General features: G+C 44.5%; 1 long non-coding RNA gene and 4 other non-coding genes across 5 annotated transcripts; 3 read left to right on the plus strand and 2 right to left on the minus strand.

The window, feature by feature from the left end:
* Positions 1 to 1,032: 1,032 nt before the first annotated feature.
* Positions 1,033 to 1,105, minus strand: TRNAK-UUU (transfer RNA lysine (anticodon UUU)). Its single transcript has one exon. It is a non-coding gene; the product is annotated as a tRNA-Lys (tRNA).
* Positions 1,106 to 2,200: 1,095 nt separating this feature from the next.
* LOC144581993 (uncharacterized) lies at positions 2,201 to 13,897 on the minus strand. The gene is made up of 5 exons (XR_013533583.1): positions 12,895 to 13,897; positions 11,810 to 12,644; positions 10,322 to 10,443; positions 6,775 to 6,882; positions 2,201 to 6,500 (listed from the first exon to the last, which is right to left on the minus strand). It is a non-coding gene; the product is annotated as an uncharacterized LOC144581993 (long non-coding RNA).
* Positions 6,562 to 6,666, plus strand: TRNAL-CAA (transfer RNA leucine (anticodon CAA)). The gene is made up of 2 exons: positions 6,562 to 6,598; positions 6,621 to 6,666. It is a non-coding gene; the product is annotated as a tRNA-Leu (tRNA).
* A 952-nt stretch (positions 13,898 to 14,849) lies between the features above and the next one.
* LOC118153231 (U6 spliceosomal RNA) lies at positions 14,850 to 14,956 on the plus strand. Its single transcript, XR_004742488.1, has one exon. It is a non-coding gene; the product is annotated as a U6 spliceosomal RNA (small nuclear RNA).
* A 3,203-nt stretch (positions 14,957 to 18,159) lies between these two features.
* Positions 18,160 to 18,241, plus strand: TRNAS-AGA (transfer RNA serine (anticodon AGA)). Its single transcript has one exon. It is a non-coding gene; the product is annotated as a tRNA-Ser (tRNA).
* The last annotated feature ends 1,382 nt before the right edge of the window (positions 18,242 to 19,623 follow it).

Below are 19,623 nucleotides of genomic sequence, written 5' to 3' on the forward strand. Positions count from 1 at the left end.
ACCTTTTAATTCTTCTGAAGAGGAAACCTTGTCCAGTCATTACTAAATCAGACACGTCTCAAGTTCAGGAAGAAACATGAATCTGCAGGTGATTGAGACTCACTTTGGGAGACCCTGAAAGTCTTTGAAGCTGTGAATTCTTCTCACTCTTCTTGCAGATCTCATCCCTTTCACCAGTTGAATTAGGACTAAAGAGAGAGCTGGAGGTTCAGTCTGAGGAACAGCGGACCTGTGACCTTTCAATACCTGTTTCCACTAAAGGAATACTCGATTTTTGTGTCAGGTGCAACCTGACACTGCCAAGTCCTGCTGAAGGATTTCCGAGGTCCACCTTGAAGACGGGAAAGCTTCCACAACTTTTCAAATGCAGGGTTTCTCTGATAGAAATCTGGTGAGCTCTGCTCCTCTTCCCCAGGGTGCATATATCTTAGTGAAAATGACAGAAACAGTCATAAAGAATATGCAATTACTGTGCTCACAGTATCTGCTGAGTAAAAACCTTGACTTTGTGTCCAAAACCCCTTTCAAGTCTTATAGAAATCTATAGTGCTGTACACAGAAAAAATGCGCAGAAGCCCATTTTTGGGGTTTTCATGAATTATCAATATCTTAAGGTAAGGACAGTAGCTTTGTAGCACAAAATGGATGGCTAACAATTTCGAGATAGGTATGGGTTTTAGTTTATAAGTGTTTCTTGCAAGGTTTGTGTTCTACGATCTTGTGTAAGACCTGGGAAACTCAGAGATGAAAGAGACAAAGGCCACTGCTGTCAGTCTACACACTCCTAGGGTGCTCCCTCCCAACTGCAGCACCCTCCAGAACGAGGTCATTATCCCACACCAGGTAATGGAATTTGAAACTGGCTACCCGGTAACTCCACTGCAAGTTACTGTTATACTATCTTTACCATAATCCTAAATTTTCTGGAAAGATGCGATGTTGTTAGTAGTTGGGGGGTATAAGTAAGTAAAGCTAGCAAAGTGTACAGTTGTTTCGACTTCTACATGTGGCAGAAGCCAAAACTGCACTTATCGCCTGGACAGGGACTTGAACCCTGGACCCTCAGATTAAAAGTCTGATGCTCTACCAACTGAGCTACCCAGGCCTTTCCATGGAAAGTTTGTTAATTCTTTAAATAATGTAATCCCATCAGTAATTTGGCTCCCCAAGAAAAGCTGGAGGAAATCCATGGTTTCAGAAACTACCAGGGCTGTGGCTCAATCACCTAAGCCATTCAATTAACCTCCACACTGAACTTTCATTAAACAGCCTATTAATGTGCACAGTTGTGGGGAGAATGAAGATTATTCCTATATTGCCAAAGGGAGTTTCGTGCCTCCTTGCCATCCTGGAGGGAGGAACCAGAGGAGGAGGCCCTCTTCGGGAAAGACTGGCCTAACTGAGGAGCATCCTTGAGAGAAATGTGGAAAGAAGGTGAAGGTTCTCTGTTGCCTCAGTTGGTATTTTTCCCACACTTTCCAAAATGGAATGTGTCGGGTCTTTAGAGTTAGGAGGAAATAAAAATACAAGTCTTTCTCTAATGCTCTCTTCGCATTTTGTCTGGAGCCCCAACTCACTCAAAGATAAGAATGGCCTGGCGGTTCAGGAAGTAGTGCTCATGGTTCGTTCCGTATTCATTAATTCATGAGACATCTGCAAAGAGGGACCTGGGGACGAAAACCCCAAACCAAACGTGGCAGAAGAGAAAGGTAAGAAGAGACTTGTGACATGAGGAGCTGTACCAGGTCTGCGCTACCTAACCCAGAACCATTTATTTTTGAGTCAGTAATTCTATTATTTAAGACATTAGGTGGGGCCCGGTGGCTCACACATGTAATCCCAACACTTTGAGGGGCTGAGACTGGTGGATTACTTGAGGTCAGGTGTTCGAAACCAGCCTGGCCAACATGGCGAAACCCAGTCTCTAGGAAAAATACAAATAATAATAATAATAATTACCTGGGAGTGGTCGTGGGCACCTGTAATAACAGCTACTCGGGAGGGTGATGCAGGAAAATTGCTTGAACCTGGGAGGCAGACATTGCAGTGAGCTGAGATTGCACCATTGCCCTCCAGCCTGGGTGACAGAGCAAGACTCTGTCTCAATAAGTAAATAAATAAAAACATTATTTATTAGCTTTTCTATACAGAAAGACAAACACAATTTAACCAAATATGAAAAAGTCACATGGAACCCGTGATACCAACTATTATAAAATAGCACATGTGTAAATGCTATTTTATTATGTAAGTTACATACAGAATTTCAGGAATTAAAAGTAATGTGACAAATACATACCTAGGAGAATGACATTATTTAAGAATAAACGTCAATTAGAGATTATTTTGGTTTGACCTAAAAAACAGACCATCGTGCCTTCAGGATTTTTCCCTCCAATTTTCAAGTAATGCCTGCAACAGACCTCCTTGTTCTATTTCCGAACTTCATGCCATTTTTATGATTCAGCGATGAGATAAATCAGAGGTGGAAGGAAGTGTGGAATAGGAGATGAGGTGAGGCCCTGGAATGAAGCAGTGGGCAGCAGGGCATGATAATCATGATCTGGGAAAGGGTGAAGACAGGTCTAGCAATGGGATTGCATGCTGCACAACTTCTATTCCTACTACATGTAATAGGTTTTCTTGCTTTACCAAAAACAGCAAGCCTCATTTCACTGAATCCACCTTGCCCTTGCTAATCCCTCAGCTAGGAAACATCTGCCCCAAGGAGTCACATGACTCGATCCTTATATTCCTTTAGGTCTCTGTTCAAATCTCGCCTTCCCAGTGAGTCCTTTAATAACAAGGCTGTTAATTCTTGTGAAAATCTCCCTCACGTCCCACATCGCTTCTTTGCTTAATGTTTCTTTTCTTTTTTTTTTTTTTTTTTCAGATGGAGTTTTGCTCTTGTTGCCCAGGCTGGAGTGCAATGACGCGATCTTGGCTCACCCCAACCTCCACCTCCCGGGTTCAAGTGATTCTCCTGCCTCAGCCTCCCAAGCATCTGGGGTTACAGACACGCACCACCACACCATCTACGTGTCTACATATTTTAAGTATGAAAAAAGCAGCCTCTGACATCCAGGAGCTGGGCTGGTGCTTACAACTAGATCTTGATACTTTTCTTTTTTTCTTTTCTTTTGAGACAGAGTCTCACTCTGTCGCTCAGTTTGGAGTGCAGTGGCACCATCTCAGCTCATTGCAACCTCTGCCTCCTGGGTTCAAGTGATTCTGCTGCCTCAGCCTCCCAAGTAGCTGAGATCACAGGTGCTTCCACCACACATGGCTATATTTGTATTTTTAGTAGAAACGACGTTTCACCATGTTGTCCAGGCTGCTCTTGAACTCCTGACCTTAGGTAATCAGCCCGCCTGCCCCTCCCTAAGTGCTGGGATTACAGGTGTGAGCACCGTGCCTGGCCTAGATCTTGATATTCTTCTGTAGAACATAAACAATTTTACAGAACATCAACAGCAGAACAAAATTCTCCAATAAATTAAGACAGAAACCAGGCCATTTCATAATCGTATCTGAACACAAACAAAAAACAAACATCGTTCACACCACAAAACACCAAACATTTTCCTCTCCCAAATCACAAGAACAATGGCTACTTTCTTACCAATTACAGCATTAGGCTTGCTCTAGCCTGCCCTCCCTTTAGATAAGATTTATTAAAATATCCAACCGCAAAATTGCCCCTGCTTCCTGACTGTATCCAAAGCCGGGCAAAGCCCGACTTTCTTATCCCTCTCCCAAATCACCCAGCCAAAGGCTAAATTTTATAACTGTTTTTTTCTAACACCCTATTAGTGACACACCCATGGTTCCCATGTTGTGTGTTCTCCGTCACTGCACATGTAATAAACATGTAATGAACACGTAATAAACATGTTGCAGTGAGGGAGAACACACAACATGGGAACTTGTTCAACTCCAGGTGTGTCCCTGGAGGCCTTTGGTGAGAGTGCACTGGCACCGATTAGTTGGATGTCTTTGTTTGTCTCCCTCCACTGCTCCACTTCTGTATCTTTGGCACCAACTACAGAATCAGAACCCGACTACGCATTCAACACTTATTTGTGAGATGAATGAATGAGTCAACAGCTCGGGAATGTCAGTTTTTCCCACAGGAAAGCAAAAGGCTACATTCCTGAGCAGGGCAGGTCAAGCAAGCAGCAAATCTTGCCATATGCCTGGCTCTCCAGAAAGGCTGGATTAGCGTCGCTGGAATAAAGCAGGCTATTTTCTTTGAGGGTAGCATGCTGAATTTCTTGGCGGCTCAAAAGCCAATCCACTTGGTGTGTATTCTCTATTCTTCCCCGCTCTCCTTACACTCAAGCAAAGCCTGGCATGAGTGGGAGCTTCAAAATTAGGTCAGCCACATTTGATCTGGGAACACCCTTAATCTGTTAGGATTCATGCTGGATTCTTCCACCACCATCACCAATATTAAGAGTTTCCTGATTTATACTCAGGTCAACAGTAAATAATGAGTCAGTAAATCTTTTCGTGTCTGCCATATGATGATATCTCTTAGTATTTTCCACTTCAAAAGTGAAAAAAAAAATAGTAAGATATGTTTGGTCTACTTAACAGAGAAAAGCCCCTTGGTGTTCAACAGTCAAGTTTGTGTCTGACGCCCCTCACAGGTCACTTGATTGGCCGCATTTGAGGTCTAATGCAATCACTTCTGGTCTTCAGGTGTCATCAAGTCATGTTATAGATTAGGGGCATTCCCATTTGTAGAAAAAAATAGGTCACTTTTCTAAATGGAAATATTTCCTTTAGATGAAGATTCTATAAATAATAAGCTTTTTGATAGTCCTCTCAAAACTATCCTGGATATCTGAAACTACCTTCCAACATTTGGACATTATAGTTCTGCCAAAGCCTGCCTCCAGTTGTGTTGGTTTGGGAGGGGGAAAAAAGCCCTTCTTTAAGCATTTAAAAAATTCTTTCACTGGTAAAAATTTCTACTTTGATTTTGTTTTTTCTATGTTAATTTTGGTTTGTGATATTGTGAGCATGGGGTGGCAAACTGTATGGGGTGCCCTTGTATGGGGTAGAACCTAGTCTGCTGATTGCTAAATATGCTTCTTGCCCATGGATCACTTCCTTTTGCTCCTCCCTACGGATAAAGCTACTGGCTCGTCTTCCCCATGTGGTGCATCTGACGCCCACCATCATCTAGTCCAAAGCATCATCACCTCTGCCTGGACCACTACAAGGTTCTCCCAAGGATGGAGCCTGAATTCAGTCCCACTTATATCTGACTGAAGATTTTCATTCTTTCCACTTCTCTATAAGTTGTTAAAATGTTTTACATGCCACAGCGACATCACGAACTTATTAACACAAGTCCCAGCTACTTGTGCGGCCGAGGCGGGAGGATCGCTTAAGGCCAGCAGTTCCAGGCCGCCGTGCTGTGACCACCCCTGTCAACAGCCACTGCTCCAGCCTGGGCAGCCACACAGGAGCCTGTTGCCGCTGTAGTTCCAAAACGACACACAAGTAAACAACCACAAGACCAACACCTCTGGCCACTGTCTGTTCACAAAATAGCCCGCAAGTCTGCAATGGCTGATTTACAACCCGTGTCTGTAGTGCTGGACGCCCTGCCCTACAGAGCGGAAGCAAGGACAGCTGCGAGCCTACGGATTAAAAAACAAACAAACAAAAAAAGAAATTTGTGAAAGTACAGAAATATATATATGAAAACAAATGAGCCAGAGGAAATTACCGTTGACATCCTGGCATATTTTCCTCCAGTTTTTCAACAAATTTTATATAATCTTGAGTTACTCTTTTAAAAATTGACATTGTAACATGGACATTTTCCTGTTTTTATTAAAAAAAAAAAATTCCCATAAAAAATCTGTCGCCTTCATCACTGAAAGGAGGGACGGGGAAGGCGGGTACAGTTTACTGCTGGGGAACGGCCTTTTTACTCTGTCTCTGTCGGCACATTTCCTACCGTGTATCGCATCCCCTTTCCCCAGGCCGTCAGGAAGACACGAGTGAGAGAGAAAAATGAGAGCGATAAAAGCCAGCGGATGAGGAAAGCGCTGGAGGAAGTGGGGATCCGGGAGAAACGCAGGACGAGCGCTTCGGGGGACAACTCGGACGCTGGAGGACGGGGGCAGAGGGGGCGTTCGAGCCCTTCTCACCGGCTCCCTCCTCGCCTGTGTCGTTTTCTCAATTTAATTATGAGAAGAGAGTGAAGGCCTCAAAAAGCAGCCAGCGCCGACAAGATCCACAAAGTGAAGCCCAATTCCCACCCTGTCCGGACTCACCTGGATTGCGGGGCTGGCGGGTGAGCGGGGAGAGGGGAACTCGGTGGGTAAGGGGAGGAAAGGGGAGGTGTGGGCGGGAGCGGGCTCTCAGTACACGGGGCTCTGGCCCTGGGGCTGCCTTAACTACCTGCCGTCGCGAGTCTTCGGCCGACATCAAAACTCAGCTTTACTCCTCTTGCGTTTCCCGATTACTGAGCGCAGCCCCTGGAACGGATTGACTGTTAGTTACGCTAAGTGGATGACTGAACGACCCCTCCGTGCAGGTGTCAGGATGGCCGAGTGGTTAAGGCGCCAGACTCAAGCTCGGGCTTCCCTCGTTGGGGGTTCTGGTCTCCGGATGGAGGCGTGGGTTCGAATCCCACTTCTGACACGGGCTTATTTTGCATTTGCCACAGATTCAAGAGCTGCAACTTCTCGTGTAAACTGTTTTACTACCCTACTCTTTTTTTTTTTTTTTTTAACTCTTTGGCACACTCACCAAACGTTGCTCTCCCCAACTTTCTTCATTAGAACATTGCGTTTCTTTCAGCTCTTCTTGGACCAGTGTGGTTCAGACATCCTTTCCCTCTTTCTTCCTTCCTCTGTCCTTTCAATAAAAATGACATAAATTTCTACATGGAATAATAGTAATAGCCTTAAAACCTAGGTCTTAAAATATAGATAAGGAGAGGGCTTTGATTCCTGTTTTCAGTCCTTCAACTTCTCTGTGAGTGGCAGGCATTTGGAGCACTCCTCCACACTTCTGCCTGTCTCTCCTCCTCCATTCCCCCACCGGACCTTCTTTTTCTTCACCTGGAGGCCTTCTTCTTTCCTTCCTCATATACCTTCTCCCGGTCACACACACACACACACAAAGACATTCAGAACACGCATTGTTGCTGCAAGGATAAACACGTCATAGCATAGAGAGCTCAGAAGTCATCTGCACAGATGCGTAAATTTAATATGTCATAAAGGCTGGCATTGCAGCTGGAGTAAGAGAATATAATTTGCTGAGAAATCGATACAGGAATAAACAGGGTCAGAAGCTATGAATCTATCAAACCCCCTTTCATTGCCTGACCGGCTTAGACGGAGTTTATATCATAAGAAGAGGAGTATGTAACAAATAATAAATATTCTACATATGGTCAATCAACATATTAGCTGATCATTATTATCAATAATAATGTGGATCATTGATAATGATCCACATTATCGATTATTGATCAATAATGATCTGCTACATTATTGCCAAATTGTGCAAGTTGAGGGGAAAATCCACCATGTCAAATGGCATGTTTTTCAAAAGGGGGCTTTATTGGGGGATTTATCTTGCTAAGCAAGCAAAGACAGAAATTGATCAATTCTCTCTGTGTTCTACATAGAAGGATGCCAGGCACCAGCACTGCTGGAAACACCTCAGGTCTGTGGTCCGCAAGAAGGCATCTTTCCCCTGTTTCTCACCCTCCACAAACAGAAGAGCCTTTTCCAAGACCTTCAGTGAGAGTGGGCCAGATCACTCGACGGCAGGCAACCTGGATTTAAGGTGTGAAGTTTGTGATACAATGGTACAATCCATGCTATGGAATATTACACAATTTATATAAAGAGTGAAAGAACACCACATATGTTAAATGACATCCCTACAGTCAAAGGTGAGTGGAGATATACCTCTATATGTGTATACGTAGAGAATGTGTGTATACACAAATGCATCTAGCTGCATCTTCCCAGAAATCTGTTACATATTCCTAATGTTAACATACGGATAACATTTCTGGGAAGATGCACAGAATACTTGAAACTATGCACCAGTGGAGGGAGTTAAGGAAGTAGTGTTCTCGGATGAAAAGGAGACGTTTCCAGCTGTATTTGCACAGTTGGGTAGGGGAGGACTTTTACCAATCTTTGGGATCAAAATCAGTGCTAGAGATCCTCATTCATAATATTTCATTTAAAAGCAAATTTGGCCGGGCACGGTGGCTCAAGCCTGTAATCCCAGCACTTTGGGAGGCTGAGGCGGGTGGATCACGAGGTCGAGAGATCGAGACCAACCTGGTCAACATGGTGAAACCCCGTCTCTACTAAAATACAAAAAATTAGCTGGGCATGGTGGCGCGTGCCTGTAATCCCAGCTACTCAGGAGGCTGAGGCAGGAGAATTGCTTGAACCCAGGAGGCGGAGGTTGCGGTGAGCCGAGATCGCGCCATTGCACTCCAGCCTGGGTAACAAGAGCGAAACAAAAAAAAAAAAAAAAAAAAAGCAAATTTAATTTCAATTAATTTCTTAGAGCTGAAATCTTTGCACTACTAACGATCACTTATTGGGGTTGAGGATGAGAGGAAGAGCAGACTTGAGTCTTAAGTTTTCACCAGCAAGAAAAATGGGCTGTTTCCAAACAGAAGCTGTAGAATACTTACAGGCACAGTTTAGGGTGTCTACTGGCAATTCTCAAGCAGAGTCCGGGAAAACGATAAATTCAACTGCCCCAGAAAGTTGTTTTTTATAAGGAAGAAACAGTTCCTGGTATTCATTCTAATATCCAACTTTTATCATTTCCCCTTTGATTTGGTTATCTAGCGACGTCTACACATGAAAATGTTTCTGAAGAAGCTTCCCAGATATTAACAAGACAAAGCAGAAAATGAATTACAGAAAAATGGGATTCGCTGACTGGAGAAAACGTCCAATTAATACAAGGAGAAATTGGGCTGGGTGCAGTGGCTCACTCCTGTAATCCCAACACTTTGGGAGGCTGAAGTGGGTGGATCACCTAAGGTCGGGAGTTCAAGACCATCCTGACCAACATGGAGAAAACCCATCTCTATTAAAAATACAAAATTAGCCAGGCGTGATGGTGCATTCCTGTAATCCCAGCTATCCGGGAGGTTGAGGCAAGGAGCATCACTTGAACCCTGGAGGCAGAGGTTGCGGTGAGCCGAGTTCACACCATTGCACACCAGCCTGGGCAACAAGAGTGAAACGCCGTATTTAAAAAAAAAAAAAAAGAGAGTATAATAGGAGAAATTACTTGCACAGGTATTCACTCAAATCACAAAATAAAACATGTAACTCTGGCAGGACTCGAACCCACAACCTTTGAATCTCTTGATTTAGGCTAGAAGTCCAATGTGCTATCCACTGAGCCACAGAGCCTGCTTGTGAGCCAGCTTCTGTCCTGAGATTGTTAATTAATTTGGTTATTCATATAATACTTTTCCCGAAAACCTTCTGCTCCAGTCACCTGAAAGTTCGAGAAACACAAAAATGAGACAACCCAAGGGATGTGCAACTCCTGACACGGAGGAGTCCCTGAGCCTTTCAATAACTGTTTTCACTTGTCTCTATGTGAACAACTGGATAGCTTCTGGACAGCTGAGCATGTGGAGGTTTCTGGAGGGTGCCCGGCCCAGGGAGTGCTTGGAAGCTCCCCGCCCCTTATCCCACAGCTTGCCCTGCGTGCCTCTTCATTTGTATCCTTTGCAATATCCTTTATAATAAACCAGTAAATCCTATAGCCTGGCACCTGCAACGTAGGAGGTGCAGGTGGCATGCTCTTAGGATGTGGATTTGCCCTGTACCACCCTCTGGGAACCGCAGGTCTCCTGCAAAGTCTCCTGGGCCAACCTATTGGAGGGCAGTCAAGAGATGACACAGGCACCGCAGGAAGATCTGCACTCAGAGGCCAGCACTATCATCAAAAGGGGCAAGATGGCTCTCTCCAGGCCCCCAGTGAAAGGCCCTATTCCCTAAATATCTGAAGCACCACCAGCTGCAACTTGTGGGCATAGAGGAGAACTCTGAAGGCACTGCAAGCAAGGGCAGAGAAACCTAAGTGGCAAGGTGTCCCTAAGAATGACAGGATACTCTAAACAACGTAGAGAATTTTAAGAAATACAGAGCTGGAGCTGGGCAGGGTGGCTCAGACCTGTAATCCCAGCACTCTGAGAGGAGGAGGTAGGCAAATCATTTGAGGTCAGGAGTTAGAGACCAGCCTGGCCAACTTGATGAAATCTCGTCTCTACTGAAAACACAAAAATTACCTGGGTGTGGTGGTGTGCAGCTGCAATCACAGGTACTCACTCAGGAGGCTGATGCAGGAGATTCACTTGAACCAGGGAGGCAGAGGTTGTGGTGAGCTGAGATGGCGCCACTGCACCGCAGCCTGGGTGACAGAGGAAAAACATAAAAATGTAATTTAAAAAAAGAAACTCCATTGAGTCATTATCCTCGAGATGACGGTGGTGTTCTGGGGATGAGAGGTTGCCTTTCTTTCATTTCTCATGTTTTCCATAATTCCAAACAAAGATGTCACAAAGAAGCCCACGGGAACAGTCTTCTGTAGAAGTGTTTTTGGGGAAGTCAGGAGGCCAGGTCCCGGTCTGTTTTTGAAGCACCAGCCAAAAGCAGTCCAAGATATGGACATATGGCAGCCACTGGCAAAAGGGACTTCACTAAAGGCCGCACTGTTTTAACAATTGTTGGGTTTCTCTTATCAAACTTGGACCCTTCCCTTCTTGTTTTCCAAAGACACTTTATTGTCCCCACTAATATTAGGATGTAAAAGGAATACCAAGTTCATTTAGTGCTTTTGTATGTGTCATAGCTTTCATGGTTTTTTTTTTTTTTTTGAGACGGAGTTTCGCTCTTGTTACCCAGGCTGGAGTGCAATGGCGTGATCTCGGCTCACCGCAACCTCCACCTCCTGGGTTCAGGCAATTCTCCTGCCTCAGCCTCCTGAGTAGCTGGGACTACAGGCACGGGCCACCATGCCCTGCTAATTTTTTGTATTTTTAGTAGAGACGGGGTTTCACCATGTTGACCAGGATGGTCTCGATCTCTTGACCTCGTGATCCACCCGCCTCGGCCTCCCAAAGTGCTGGGATTACAGGCGTGAGCCACCGCGCCCGGCCTCATGTTATTAAAGTTATACCTGTGGGGAGAAAAAAGAATCTTTTGACCAAGGATCAAAATCCGTCTCTTTTAATCTGGCCTCTCCAATTCCATGCTTGGGACAGTTGATTTCACAGAATGGAATCTGAGGAACTTCCAACATTTGACATTGGATGGTATTTTTAATACATGGCCGAGCCCCGTTAAGTCCCTTTCCTCTAGCTCCAGTCTCGAGTTCTCTCTCGAAAGAGAGGCCCTTCTTGTTTGTCCTTGTTCATTCTTATCCCTTCTTGTTCGTTCTTGTTCATATCTGTGTTTGGTTTGTGTTTGAGAACGAGTTTCGTGTGCTTTGCCAATAAACTCACAGAGCAAACCAGGACCTTGTGGCACAAATCCACTGCATCCAGGTGGCTTTGGAACGCCCCCGGGTTTTCTAACCTGGGAATTTTCTTTTAGTGACTGTGTGGACTAAGAAAATGCCTTCCAGGACCTTGTGGCACAAATCCACTGCATCCAGGTGGCTTTGGAACGCCCCCGGGTTTTCTAACCTGGGAATTTTCTTTTAGTGACTGTGTGGACTAAGAAAATGCCTTGTTTGCTTTTCCGCCTTTCGGCAAGACAGTGTGGCCCAGCCGAACCTGCTCCGTGAGCGACGGTTGCTTAGGTGACTTCTTCTCTTCCTGGACAGAAAGGAATGAAGTCGTTGCAGGTGACACTCAAGCGCGGGAGAGTCTAAGTTTAGCGACGTGGAACGGGTGAGCCGTTGTGACCTGAGGGATGGGAGGAGAATCGCGGAGGGAAGAGAAGAAATCTCAGGTGACAGCGACCCGAAGATGGCGTGGTGCAAAGTGACAGAAACAAATGCGGCCGTCACTGCAGAGTTAGAACCCAGGCCCCCATGCGGAGAAACAAATGCAACCGTCATGGAGGGGTCAGAACCCAGGCCCCCACGCGGAGAAACAAATGCGACCGTCACAGAAGCGTTAGAACCCAGGTCCCCACGCGGAGAAACAAATGCGACCGTCACGGAGGGGTCAGAACCCAGGCCCCCACGCGGAGAAAGAAATGCGACCGTCACGGAGGGGTCAGAACCCAGGCCCCCACGCGGAGAAACAAATGCGACCGTCACGGAGGGGTCAGAACCCAGGTCCCCACGCGGAGAAACAAATGCGACCGTCACGGAGGGGTCAGAACCCAGGTCCCCACGCGGAGAAACATGCGACCGTCACGGAGGGGTCAGAACCCAGGTCCCCACGCGGAGAAACAAATGCGACCGTCACGGAGGGGTCAGAACCCAGGTCCCCACGCGGAGAAACAAATGCGGCCGTCACGGAGGGGTCAGAACCCAGGTCCCCACGCAGAGGCTGAATCCCGGGTGAAGAGCCTGAAGGCCATTTATTCGTCCCCATTCTCTAGGTAACAAGACAGGGAGGACCTTCTCTGGCCGGATGACCTCTCAACTTGACGTCGCATCTAGAAAAGAAAATCCTGTCATTAATTCTGAAACGAAGGAAGCAAAATAAAGCAAAATACAAGGTCCGAACTGTTTGCAAAAACGCAACTCAGAGAGGAATTTTAAACCAGGGCTGACGGTTGAGCTGAGGGAAAGTTCCTGCCTCGCTGGAGCCTGGAGGCCGGTCCAGGTCCCGGTCCCGGAGCGCGGGTTTCGGGCACACTCGCTTCCCACTGCCCGCTCCCCTCCCGGCCGGCGTCGCTTACTCACAGCTCGGTTTCTTCCACGAACCCACTGCCCGTGGACCCCTCAGTTCCTTGGAGAGACTTCTGGGAACCGAAGGATCGGGACGATGGGAGGCAGATGTACCAGCAGCACCGGCCGCGGAAATCCTCCAGCCCGTTTACCGCGCTGCTGACTTGTTTCTCCTACAAATTAATTTTAAAATGAAGATAAATGGAGAGGGTGCCCGTGAGAAACGCTGAAGGTCCCTTGTGCAGTCCTCGCTCCGCATTTCAACTGGCCCCCACGGCAGGTGAACTGAGCATTAACCTACACCCCTTGTGAGTGCCGCTGCCTCCGCCCTCCCCCCTAAGTCTTCCTTCAGTCTTCTTCACCACCTACACTTCCTCTTCCCTCCATCTCACACCTTATTCCCTTTATTTTTTTTTTCTTCTATACGAAGGAAAAGGATGGGAAGTAAATGTAAAGTGATACATGCTATATGACATAGAATATGAGATATATACGAGAATAAGAGTTAGGAGAAATCTCTTTGCCTTGGTAACCTCATGGTGAACACTTCTGTAAGTGATTTCTTTTTTCACTTGCCCGCAGTGAGCAGTTTTCATCCGCTGTTCATTGTCCATTCTGTAACACAGTAGCTCTTTCTACTCAATAGCTTCTAGATGTTTCTCTTTTACCCGAGAGAATCCGAACATTCTAAACACCAATTGTCAGTCATTTAGCACGAACTATTTTCTGTGTGGGCAAACAATCAAAAGGTGTAGATTTTTGTTTTATTTGTCTGTAATATTTGGCTCTGCAGTAAAATACTATGGATAGTATAAATACGCATAAACTACTATTAGAAGGCAGAGCAGAATCATGGAAAAGTGGGGGGCGGGAGGTGGTGGAAATAGATAGGTGCAATCCAGACGCGTTCCCTCCCAGCTGCTTGACTTTCAAGTTGGTCCTGTTTCCCTAGGCCTTATTCTCCTCGGTATCCCTCCCACATACTGTTAATTCGGTCAAATTGCTTTTTGTTCCCCCATCCTCCCTGGCAACGGGTTACTTTCTGAGCCCCCACCCCCACCCCCGCAAAAGACTATCTACATCATTCTGGAGAATGTTTTATCAAACCCTTCTCTTTCCCTCCGAGGGCTCTGGTTTTCCTGAAAATAATAGACTTGGAAGCACTACTTTTGCCAAGATATGTAAAACACCAATAAAAGGTAGAGAACTTAACTCATTATCTTAGGTCACCAAGCTCTTTCAACTAAACGTCTCACGCATGGTTCTTGCTCCAGCCACTTCAGTTATAATCAGGAATAATACGAATGTTGATATATCACAGCCAGTCTGAAGGGTAGTCTGGTTATGCCATAGTCCATCTGACTTATTTTGTAGAATCATCTAGATTGGGGGATCATCTCACAGAAGGATATCCTAATATATTCTCAAAAACTAACATCTCATAAGCTTCGAATGAAGATGCCCTTCATTGACAATAGAAAAGAGGGAGAGGAAAAGAAAAGAGAGGGACACACACACACACACACACACACACACACAGAGAGAGAGAGAGAGGAGAGAGAAAGAAAGGAGATTGTCAAGGGACTCTGGCTGACCAAGAGCAGTTGGCACTGGGAGCTTCTGTGACTGTGGATGTTTCGTCTCTTCCCTCTCGCCAGGAACATTTCTCCCACCCTTCTTTCTTCAGAATTGAAACCCAGTCAATAAGCCTCTGAATCTACTTTTTCTTTTAACTGAGTCTTATGAAGCCCACACAAAGGCTCTCATTCTTCAAAGTGATGCAGGAGGTAGGGAGGGTAAACATTACGTCAAAGAATTTCCCATTGGAAAATTCTTCCCTCTACGCTGCAGAAGGGAGGCATTTAACATAATTCTTACTAGTATGAAATTTAAGTGATCTAATTTTTAAGTGGATTGTTTTGCTTGTAGATTTTTAAAAATCCAATTTCTTTTCAATTAAGTGTGGTCTGGTGCTCGCTTCGGCAGCACATATACTAAAATAGGAACGATACAGAGAAGATTAGCATGGCCCCTGCGCAAGGATGACACGCAAATTCGTGAAGCGTTCCATATTTAAAAAAAAAAAAGTGTGGTCTGACCCTCATTTATCATGGTCTTTGGGACTATGACTCCTTTAACGGCATTAACCTGGCCTGCTTTTTCCCCAGCTCAAAGGATTACTACTTATTCAAAAGTCCACTTGAGGCCCGGAGAGGTGGCTCGGGCCTGTCATCCAAGCATTTTGGGAGACCGAGGTGGGCGGATCATTTGAGATCAGCGGTTCGAGACCAGCCTGGCCAACATGATGAAACCCCATCTCTGTAAAACCAAAATTCGCTACTCAGAAGGCTGAAGCACAAGAATCACTTGGAACCTGGGAGGCAGAAGTTGCAGTGAGCTGAGATCGCCCCACTGCCCACTCCAGCCTGGGCGACAGAGCAAAACTTTGTCTCAAAAAACAAACAGACCAAAAAAACAAAAAACAAAAGTGCATTTGATGAAGAAAGCCGGCAGAGTAGGTGAAGAGCTGACAAGGAGCCTAACTGAACAAAGAGGATTCTGGGACTGTCTCCCCTTCAGACAAAGTTCACTCTCCGCTCCTTAGTGAAGGAGGAATTTGTGTTCCAAAGTGGTCTCTTTCCAAGGGAGGAATGTCCGAGAACACAGGAGCCAAAAGAAAAAGCACAGTCACCCAAGTCACAGCACCAAAAAATAAAAAAAAATAATAACAACAATAAATAAATTAAAAAAAGAAAAAGCACAGTCACCCAAGTCACAGCACCAAAAAATAAAAAAAAAAAAAACAATAATAACAATAAATTAAAAAAAGAAAAAGCACAGTCCCAGAGAACAGGTTTTCCAAGAAGCTAACCTAGCTCTATTTTTCCTCCTTCTAGATAAGATCTGTTATCTAATTACAGAATTACCCCCTGCTTTCAGATAGCATCTAACCAAGAACAAATCTGTTTCCTTAAAACTTCCCCTAAAATCACCGAACGCGGGACGTGTAGATCCTCTAAGTATTAGTACTTTCTCATACTCTTACCGAGATGCCCTACACTTCCTCATGTTGTGTGTTCTTGCTTGCTGTAAGGAATAATAATGCTCATTTCTTCAACTAGAGGTGTATTTCTGAATATTTTTGGCTGGAGAATGTCGGCACACTTTATATAACTTCAACTATTTACATTTTTTTTCTGCATTCAAAATATGGGAAGAGGAGGAAAAGAGATACACCAATGTGCTACTAGAGCTAGTTTGGGGAGGTGCGATTGGGAGTGCTCCTTCTCCTCCCCTCCCCACCCCCAGTGTGAGTCAGCCATCATTACCCAAGTTTTTCTAATTAACACTTACTTTACACATTGACACAAGAAAGATGAATTCTCTAAATGTAGATTTTAATCTCTTCGTTAATAGCCCTTTGATCAACTGTCTTGTTCAGTAACCTTCAAGATCATATGCTCTTTGAATTTGTTACTGAAATAATTCCTCTGTGAGCATGTTGCCTCTAATAAGCATTTAGAGGTTTGTAGAATTCATGAAGCCTTCTTTGCCCTCCTCACCTGAGAATATTTAATCGAACTTTAAACATTATTTTGCATATATACTTTGATAAATACTCGTTTATAAACTTTTTATTCAGCCGGGCGCGGTGGCTCAAGCCCGTAATCCCAGCACTTTGGAAGGCCGAGGCGGGTGGATCACGAGGTCAACAGATCGAGACCATCCTGGTCAACATGGTGAAACCCCGTCTCTACCAAAATTACAAAAAATTAGCTGGGCACGGTGGTGCGTGCCTGTAATCCCAGCTACTCAGGAGGCTGAGGCAGGAGAATTGCCTGAACCCAGGAGGCGGAGATTGCGGTGAGCCGAGATCGCGCCATTGCACTGCAGCCTGGGTAGCAAGAGCGAAACTCCGTCTCAAAAAAAAAAAAAAAAAAAAAAAACCTTTTAATTCATAACGAAAAATTGCAACTTTCAAATAACTTTTCAGAAACCCGCATGACAGAGGACAGAGGTCTGCTCCGAAAATGGTCCTAAAGGGACAAGTAGATAATAAAGATTTAAAATATACAGTCTTTTAAAACCAATGACTGGACCATTTCCTAAGATGGCCAGTTGAAGAACACATTAGTAAGCTCCTGTTCTACATAAAGATCTCTACATAGAAAGTAAGTGTGGAGCATTCTTACTTCGCATTGACCACATATATTCTGTTTATCAGTCATGAGATGGTTAACCTTCTCTGGGTACGGATAAAAGGAAATTATTTGATTCTGAAAAAGATTTAGTTTTCTGGAAAAAAGAAAAACTTTCTCAGTGATATATGAATTAAATAGAATGCTATATAAAAAGCACTTTGGTACTTCTGGTTAAATATAATATATTAAAATCAAAGACTCCGCTCCGCTTTCTTAAGATGCATCTAATTCATTTTGGCCATTAACATTTTTCTGACCATAAAGTGGTACCCGTGCATCTACGCATCTTGGGATCTAGTAACCACATTTACCGGGGTTGTTGTTGTTGTTTGGTTGGTTGGTTGGTTGGTTGGTTTGGTTTCTACAGAGCATCTGGACACTCTGTTAAAGGAACTGGTGAGTTACGTAAAAAGGAGAACTGGAAATGTGCTATACTGGTTAAATTTGGTTTGATCAACCGTTGCATTGGTCGCAAAATTAAGCCAAGTAATCAATTTTTTAGAAAGTAACTAGCATCTATTAGGATCTAGGATTTCCCAGGAAAACAACTCACCGGCCGCGTTTCTTGTAAATTTCTTCTAAACTCGTCTGGAAAGTGAAAGCGCACTGTCATTTGCAAAACAATTTCCCAAACACAATGAGATGAATATTTTAGGTTTAAATTTCGGGTATTAGGGACACCAAGTGAGAAAATGCAGAGAAGGTTGTTCTGTATCGTTTCCTCCCGTGAAATCCATTAAGCAACAGGGTCAATCTGGGAGGAGGCTGGGCTACAGAAAGTTCTAGCAGAAGGTCCTAGGATTCAAACTAGGACTGAGGCCTGGCTCCACCTCCGCGGTGGGTCCATTTGTTTTCAGTTTCGAGGACTCCGGCAGCCAGCAGAGGGCCAAAGTGGTCAAGGGAGCTGGTTGTTAAATTGACCCGGTGTGTTCAAAATGAAGACGCTTCTGTGATGGATACGCCCGTCTTAGTGCTTCCAATTATCCGCACTACTGACTGGGCGTCGTAAGGACCAGCAGGAACTTCCTTTACTGTGTGAGGAAAGTTCTGTCGTATCTGTAGGTGTCTCACCACGTCCGTAGTCGTGGCCGAGTGGTTAAGGCGATGGACTAGAAATCCATTGGGGTCTCCCCGCGCAGGTTCGAATCCTGCCGACTACGGTTGAGGTTTTACCCTAAAATGCAGTCAGATTAATGTAAATCGGAGAGGACCGGAGCCGCTTACATCGTTCGCCCCGCTCTAATCCCACGTGTTTGTGTCTGCTGTCAAAATGTCACTGAGCTGCCCGCAGTAAATGAACTAGTCCCCTCAGTATTGCTCGTCCAGCGACAACGGGCTCTTCTGCAAGGTCTCCGTGGGTTTTCTCTCCCCCAAAACGCTGCTCAAATTAAGCTCTTCAAGAAAAGAATTTGGTGAAAATGTTTCTCGGAGGAACCGTGGAGTATGTGAAGTCTATGCCACAAAAATGGGAGCTCTCTGTATTTTTTTAATTAAGTAAAATTGACTTTATTTTTAAAAGCATATATGTATATACATATAGGTATTACCGTAGCGGGATATACACCGGTTCTATCGACCCGTAAGCCTCCCTAACACTGTTCCTTTATAGTCACACCCTAATATATATATAGTCACTGTTCCCTTATAGTCACACAGAGCGGCTGACAATCATGAATACGCTTTCTATGTGCATATTTGGCCTTTTTGAAACTGTCATAGAAATTGAATCACACAGTATGTAACTTTTTAAGATTAGCTTATTTTACTTAGAGGTAAGTAAGATTTACCCAAGTTGTTGCATGTATCAAACTTTCATTCCTTTTGCTCTTGAATAGAATTCTGCTGCAGGGATGTACCACAGTTTATGTTCTCACTGAGGGACATTTGTGTTGTGTGACATTTGTTTCCAGTTTGGGGCAATTGTGAAAAAAAAAAAAAAAAAAAAAAAACAAATTGCATTTCATAATGACCAATAATGTCAAACATCTTTCTGTGTGCTTACACTCTTTTTGGTAAAGTCTTTATGCCTTTGCCTTTTTATTTTATTTATTTATTTAGAGACGGAGTCTGGCTCTGTCGTCCAGGGTGGAGTGCAGTGGTGCCATCTCGACTCACCACAACCTCTGCCACCTGGGTTCAAGAGATTCTCCGGCCTCAGCCTCTCGAGCAGCTGGGATTACAGGAGTGTGCCACCACGTCCAGCTAATTTTTTGTATTACCTTAGCCCAATTTTTATTGGGTTGTTTTCTTATTGTGGAGTTTTGAGGATTCTTTATATATCTTAGATACAATTCCTCTATCAGATGCATGACTTACAAATATTTTCTGCCAGTCTTTCTTTTTATCCACGTTCTTTCATTGATTTTTGCAGAGCAAATGTGTTAAAATTTGATCAAGTCCAGTGTGTTTCCTTCCCCCTTTTTTGGAAAGTGCCATATCTAAGAACTCATCACCCAACTCAAGGTCATGTGGATTTTCTGTTATGTTTTAACAGTTTTATAGTTTCATGTTTACATTTGCATAGATGATCAATTTTTAGTTA

The sequence above is a fragment of the Callithrix jacchus genome, chromosome 4 (assembly GCF_049354715.1).
Source record: "Callithrix jacchus isolate 240 chromosome 4, calJac240_pri, whole genome shotgun sequence".
In the NCBI taxonomy this organism is placed as follows: Eukaryota; Metazoa; Chordata; class Mammalia; order Primates; family Cebidae; genus Callithrix; species Callithrix jacchus.